Consider the following 7,316-nt stretch of genomic DNA (forward strand, 5'->3'; position numbering starts at 1 on the left):
CCTAGTAACTTAAAGATATAAATATTCTTTGTTCTCTTTTTCAATTCTGAGAGATGGTTGCTGTACCACTTGCCCCAAAAGGAGCAGAAAAGCTGTTTAGAAGACAATCTGTTCTTTTGCCCCTTGTCACTGAGAAGCAAAATCCTACCGAGATGCCCACACTGATCTAAAAAAATAAAACAGTGAACTCTGGCTTTTCCTAACCCAGCTATATAGACCAGTGATGGTACCCTTTTCTCTGCAAGCTAAAGAAATATTTTACGTAGAAGCATTTCAAAAGAACATTCAAAGGGCTTGGTAGGATTGACTGTGGTCTAGCCAGGTAATCGTGCATCTTTGGAATTGAATTTAAATTGCTAGTGGGCATATTTGTTTTTTTTATTTTTTTTTTTGGTCCACAAAGGGTTTACTTGGTGCTTTGTTCCAAGATTGCATTTTGACAGCGGTATCATGGACTGTTTAACTTTTTATCAAGCAGAAAAAAACATGTAGTAATTGCCATATTGGATTGTGCTTGTGGTCTGTCTAATGTACTACCATTTCTCTGATGACCATACCAGATGCTTGAGATGAGGATGGTAGACCCCATAGGAATTAGAGGCTTCTATGAAAATTTCATTCTAATCCCTTCTAATGAGAAATTGAGCTAAAACTGAAGCAGGAGCTTTTATCCTTTCCAGCAGTCTTTTTAGGTTGGTGACTCTAACTGCTCTAAATATTCTTATTTTTGTCCAGATTTGGTTTGTCTTTGGATAATAGTGTTTGGGTTTATGTGTGGGTTTTTTTTTTTTTTTAAACTTTGAGAAAAAACTGCATGAATGGTGATAAAATCGAATAAACTCTTCTAATGTAATTGAATGTCCCCTTTCCTCTTGAACCAGTCTTCTCAGATGTATTGCACACCACATTGTGGTTTGCAAAATAAATAACGATGTAGAAGGTAGTTACTACGTGTTTTCTCACTGAGTAGTGAAACTATGGTGTTAGCCTGACTACTGTCTGTACATACAGTCTGAGAGGCTCAGCACTTCCCCACACCCATCTTCTCAAAATCCTGTTTCTTGAGTATTTCAAATTGGGCCCCCCAAACCACTGATTTTCAAATTTCCATTGATTCTGTGACTTCTCTAGGGAGCATTGGTTTAATCAGGGTATAATTTTAGTTTAGACTTGGATACTGTATTACAGCTAAAACACCTATTTTTAATACTTGTTTGGAACAGTCATGGATTGATAAGTGGGCTATATTTTTAGATTGCTTCAGTTTATGGCATGTGATTAGATGCTCTTATTCCCAGGTGAAATCTTAGATTTAGTTGTCAGTAAGGAAGGTATTTTATAAAGCAAGTTTGTGTGCTGTCTCTAACCCATCTTTCCTAGGAGTGAATTACCAGCTTTTGCATGTCTGTAATGTGTCGGTTGTGTCATATAAATCACAGACTCTAACTGGAGTGATGGAACCTCTTTGGTGACAAGCAATAGTCTGATTTCAGTTACATCTGTGTAAGCCTGGATTCTTCTCCTCTGTTCTCAAAGATATTACTTAGTATGATTCTGGATGTAGTTGAGACTGGAGCAGTCGGCTGTGTAATGTTAGAGCACCTGGTGGGTTGGTTCTTGCTGGAGTCTGCCTCCTTCCCTGGGACTGTAAATGCCCTCATGTACCTTGAAGTCAGACGCCAGAAAATATCTCTATTGGCAAGATCTGTTTGACTGAGATAGGGCTTTGACTGACACCAGTATCAGCTGCATGTGCACGCTAGTTGGGAACTTAGTGAGTGCAAGATAGTGACGTCAGTGGATTGGAGGGAGTTCATTCAAGAGACTGCAAATCTCTGCCAAATAGATTGTCTCTGAAGAAAGAGATCTGTAAATTCCTTAATTACAGTAATAATCTCTTGAGTTTATCCTAGAGCTCTACATGAAGAAAACTTGACCATGATTATTGAAAATGTAAATGCTACTGGTCACCTACCATTCCCAGTTTTTAAATTACACTTTATGTTTTGTTAAATCCAGGCTGTCTCTGTACATAATTAAAGACCACATTTTTTATCCAGCAATTAAATTGAACACATTTTATAAAGTATTAAAATGGACTAAATTTATTAATTTAAAGACCAGGGTATAGCTTGGTACCATGAAAAACTAAGCTTATTAGGATAAACCTTTTTGATGACTTCAGCACTGAAATGGTACTTACAGTGCAGTCTTGGTGCATGAAATCCTTCAACCCTCTTGTGGAAGTATATAGCTGATTTCTAGTCTTAGTTCCCCTTATTTTCCCATTTTTGGATTCTTTTCTACTGGTTACAGTGTCATTAGTTAAATATATTTTTCATCACAGTCATGGCACTTTATGAAGCCTTGGATTCTATTACGAAAGATGCTTCATGGATATGGTTTAAAAAAAGGTCTCAGTGGTTGTGAGGAAAATACAGTGAATGACCACAGTGGACACCAATGTAAATTTGTACTTCCAGCGGCTTCAAAGCTGGGGTGTTTTTTTTGTGATTTTTTTTTTTTTGGGCTAAGGTTTTGGTACAGGAGAGCATTAGAGATTTGGAGGGGAAAATTGTGGAGCTTTGAGAATTCTTGAATGTAAATTTCATACAACAGAACACTTCTGTGTCCCCAGCAGCATTTCAGAAGAGTAATGCAGGTAAACAATATGAAGGAATAAGTGTGGAAAACAATTTTTCTCCCATTTGCTTGCTTCAAAAATACACTTGGCTGTAGTAATTTTTTTCTACACTGGAAATTTATTTGTGGCTGAGTATTAACAACAGTGTAGAAAACAGACTCAGAGTACTAGTGTAAGGCTATGGAAATACATATTTTAAATGGAAAAAAATTAAAAAGACAACTCCCCCAAAAACTTCCTAATGACTTTCTGCCTTTTCTATTTGGAGTAAGGAAGAGCAAAGATACTGTGAACCCTTTACAGGAACTTAACAGTCCCAGTGTATTTTAAGAAGACTTTTTACACTACAGCATTTAAAAACGTAAAGGTTAAATAATGGAGAATGGTTAAGCTATCCCAGAAATGTGTGTATGTCTTATTTAAACAAAAGGGTATCGTGGTTAAATTTGAGGTTGTTTGAGAAGAAGATTAGTCAAGGCAAGCTCTGCTTGGACATCCCATTCGTAATTTTCCAGCAGTTAAAAGTAACTCAGTTGATTTAACCTGTACTAAAATGAGCTTGTTAAAGCCAGAAGGGCCCAAAATTGTTACAGTGCCTGAGTAACCAGTACTGTTTCTCTGTAGATCCTGCTGAAGAGATGGATATTTGTGTTGGTCACAGCTGGGAGACTAAAGTTTCCTAGGTTTTGCTGGTTGTCCTAAGGAAAGGTTTATTATCTTTGATGGGAATTTTTCATGCTCATGTAAAGCTTTAGTATTTGTAACTTTTAAAATTATAGACTATAAAAAAGTATTTAATCTGCTTTCCATCCTGTATTTTTCTAATCACTGTAAGATATAAAATATTAGATCTGTGTTAGAATGTTTTATTTTTGCGTCTTAAGAAACTATCTACCAGAAGATTAATTTTACTGAAATAATGCTTTGTTCTTAGACAAAACATTTTGCTGGGTTTGGATCTAAACTTCCAGGAAAGCCTTAGGAATGAATGTATTTTTCTCATCTTATAAAATAATCACATGCTCTGAAACTGGGAGAAACACCTTTTCTAGATTTTTCTAATACTTTGGGTTCATGCTTGCTTTTTAGATATTGCCAGAATAATATCATACTTACACTGGTTTGTTTTCAGCCTCACTGCAAAAAAAAAAAAAAATTAGAAAAGTACCCTAGATGTAATCATGGCAATCCAGGCCTTCCCCAAAGGTTGCATTACTTTGCAACTGCTTGGTCTCTGCACAGAAGCAGAGCAAACTTTCAACAAGCTTCAGCTGTTGGTATCCCTTCCACTTGGGCAGGTGGTGTGCTGCACATATCAACACAGCTTGGATGCAGGTGGAGGTGGGACAAAAAAGTGGGAGGGCAGAAAACAAGCTATGGAAAAGAAGACCAAGGCTGAGGATGCCAAAAGCATGCTAAACTTGTTATTGAGAAAATCTTGAAGTCCAAGAGTGATTCTAGTGGCGTCAGGATACAAACAGGCTGATATAATTATTGGGCAGCATGAAAGAGGGATGAGGCTGTCATTACCTCCCACCTCAATGGTGAAGGCCAAGGGCCTTGTGCAGATACTAAGAATCTTTACTCATTTTCTGATGTACTACCAAACCATTTCTACATGGAATTCATTCAAGGTCCTCTGTTTTCAAAAACTTTAGTATGAGTTTGCCAGCATCACTTACAGCCAGGAGTAAATTAGCAGGGGACATATACTGACAGGGCAAGAATTCTTCCCAGTCAGGTTAATGATTTGCTAGATTATTGGTTTGAATTCCGTTTTAACGTAGACTTGCTTTTCCTGGTAGACATACTATTCCTCTCCTTCTAAAAGCTGCTGGCGCTATTGGACTTTTGTTACAGACAAATAAACTTCAGAGTAGAGATGGACTTGAGTAGATCAGAGAACATTTGGAGATTATCATGCATCACACCCTCTCTGATCTAAACTCACTGTGACTGTGTGGCTCTGCATGCTTGACTATGCAGCCATGGGTGTATGGATTTCCTGTTTTCAGTAAGGCATGGAGCATACACATATTATTGAGAAATGCATTTTTAATTTTTCTTTAGTAAATCAGCTGCGGTAACTGTGGAACACCAAGAGCCATAGCATGTAATTCTAGAAATCTGCAGCAGTCTCCAGACAGTTCAAAATGCCAACTGTCTCCAGCATTTGCAGCCCTGTTTGAGTCAGAAACAATAGAAGAGCTGTGCTTGCAACTTTGCCCATTTATTTTTTTTTTCTTTCTTGCTGGTGGGATACTGTAGATTTTAGTAGTAATGACTTTCATATGAAATAACATTTAAGTAATTATCTGAAATTATTTGCAGAAACTGTATAAAGCTGTAAAGTTAAACCAACAAATGCATTTAGATAAAAAACACTTGTGATCTATCAAAGGAATTGTCTTTTTCACAGCATACCTGCAGATGACAATTCCTGAATATAAAGAAAACCCCAACTATTGAAAAAGCTGAAGACAGTCCCTTCTGTGAAGGCTAATTATAACATAAGATGTGAGGAATGGATATTTTCTACATGGGGCGTCAGAGAAAAGACTTTCTGGGACACCTGGCACAGGTTTTTACTTGTGAGCAAGAGGCGTTGACAAAGAATGCTTATAAAGGCCAGAAAAACCCAAACCCACCTTTTATTCACTCAAGATCATTCACATCAAAGGAACCCATCATTTCTTTCATGCAAATACTGTGGGGATTGCTTCACCCAGGACTGGAAAGCAGCCAGGCTGCATAGCATGACAGCTACTCAGCAGTCCACAGCAAAGCTATACGCCACGAAGGAGCGGGAATGGATTGCTGGTTTTAAATCTGATACACATTTGCAGCAAATGTTCAGAAAGCACTTTATTTCTGTGTTTTGACCATATCTTCTCTAATGTGCCGTTTCATGAGCCTTATGGTATAGCCTCAAATCTTCACTTTTTCCCCTATGTAAAGTATTAAAGTAGTACGTCTCTACGTAATTAAATGGTCTTACGGATCTGTGTGCCTACTCCATCTCTTAGTAGCTGCAAAATGGCTTCCTTACCTTTGCAACCAGTATTAGAGATTTCTCTATGCTTGTTTACTAGACATTAAGTTGTTTCCAAAAGAAGTGAAAGGTTTTAGGGTTCTTTTGGTTTTGGCGTTTTCTCATAACATCACTAGTACCTCTTAAATTTTTTTTCTGTCATGTGTGACTTTTCAGGCCTGCACATTGAATAAAATTACTGAATTCTTCTAGCCTGAAGTCTTCTCTTAATGCAGCCTGCTTAATTTTCAAGCACTAACAATTAAACTTTGTAACTCATTGTTAATTTAAAAATAACCTTTCTTAGAATAAAAAATTCTACTGCTGAAAGTATTCTCCATTTTTCCTCAAGCGTTTTCCATCTGGCTCGAGGCAATGGATATTGTGGCTTTCCAAACAGAATCTCTATTCCTGTGGGGGTTCGGGTCCCACCACTCACCACACGCAGGTGTAGAAGCATTACGTGTTCTCCACGGAAGATCTTTCCACTGAGCATTAGTGAGCAAACCTGAAATTAGCAAGTGGAGTAGCTACACCATTTATATCTTATATAAGAAAAAGTGGGCAGGATCTAAGGAATTAACTGAAATGAGAATGTATGCAGTCTCATTCTTTCCTATCAGGCAGAAAACTCTCAGATGAGAAGTTATTTAATCATGTACTTGTCTCCAGAACCTGATGTTGTATCATCTCGGTTTATTTTTAGACTTCCATTTTTAAATATCAAACATGATCCCTGCTACAGAGTTGCACTGATGTGTCTTTAAATACTTGTGTACAACAAATAAAAAACCCAAACAACTTCCTATAGGACAAAGCAGATGCAAAGACATCTTTCCAAAGAAATGTCAAAGTGCAGGTGACATCCCCTTCATTGTGAGGTGTCTGCTTGTTTCTTGCTTTTTGAATATCAGAGTATTTACGGAACACACAGTACCTTGTTCTTCAGAGCTTTTACAGACTATAAATTCAGCAGTTTTTTTTTTTTTGTGGTGGTGTTGGGGTAATGCTGTCTTTAGAAATTCTGCTTTTAAATTACAGTAAAATCAGGTGGTCAAGATTTCCTTTTTGATTTGTATGCAAGGAAATATGCATCACAGCATAATCTGAATGTGTTCAATATGTACTTGTCATAGTAAATAGTTTCACTATTTGGATGTACAGGACTGTTTCAGTTATGGCATCTACTGTCTATCACTTAATGGGGCATTTGGATTTCCAGAAATGTTCTTAGTTATGCTCTGTACAGGTAAAAAGAACCTTTTAAAAGTGTCTCAGTGATTTTGGAATACAGCTGCGTTAAGGCAAGTCTATACCTCACTTATTTTCTGAAAATGTACTTTAGCATTAGAGCCTTTGTTTTTGGCCATGCAATTTTCACAGTGGATAAATGCAGAATTATGGGGTTACAGGCTGAAAAGGTAATAGGAAGGATCAGTCCTGCAAGGCAGTGGGACTGACTAATGACTTAGTTCTGGAGTTCTGTGTCATGGGACTATGCAAGGGATGCATTTAGAGAGATTTAATGCATCAATAGCAATTAGAAACTTGGGTAACTATTGGATGCAGCGGCTAGAATGAAAAGTGTTGTGTACTTCTGAAACATTGAAGGCACTGGGATAAGTGGGGTAAAGGTTGCTC

The 7,316-nt window shown here is 37.4% G+C and overlaps 1 long non-coding RNA gene across 1 annotated transcript in view; it reads left to right on the forward strand.

The window, feature by feature from the left end:
- LOC120502796 overlaps window positions 1-5,845 on the forward strand; it is a 32,902-nt gene extending 27,057 nt beyond the window's left edge. The window contains exon 4 of the long non-coding RNA XR_005627595.1: window positions 5,064-5,845. This is a non-coding gene — a long non-coding RNA (uncharacterized LOC120502796). The remainder of the gene's footprint in view (window positions 1-5,063) is intronic.
- The last annotated feature ends 1,471 nt before the right edge of the window (window positions 5,846-7,316 follow it).

This window comes from Passer montanus, unplaced genomic scaffold (assembly GCF_014805655.1).
Source record: "Passer montanus isolate IOZ18808 unplaced genomic scaffold, ASM1480565v1 scaffold23, whole genome shotgun sequence".
In the NCBI taxonomy this organism is placed as follows: Eukaryota; Metazoa; Chordata; class Aves; order Passeriformes; family Passeridae; genus Passer; species Passer montanus.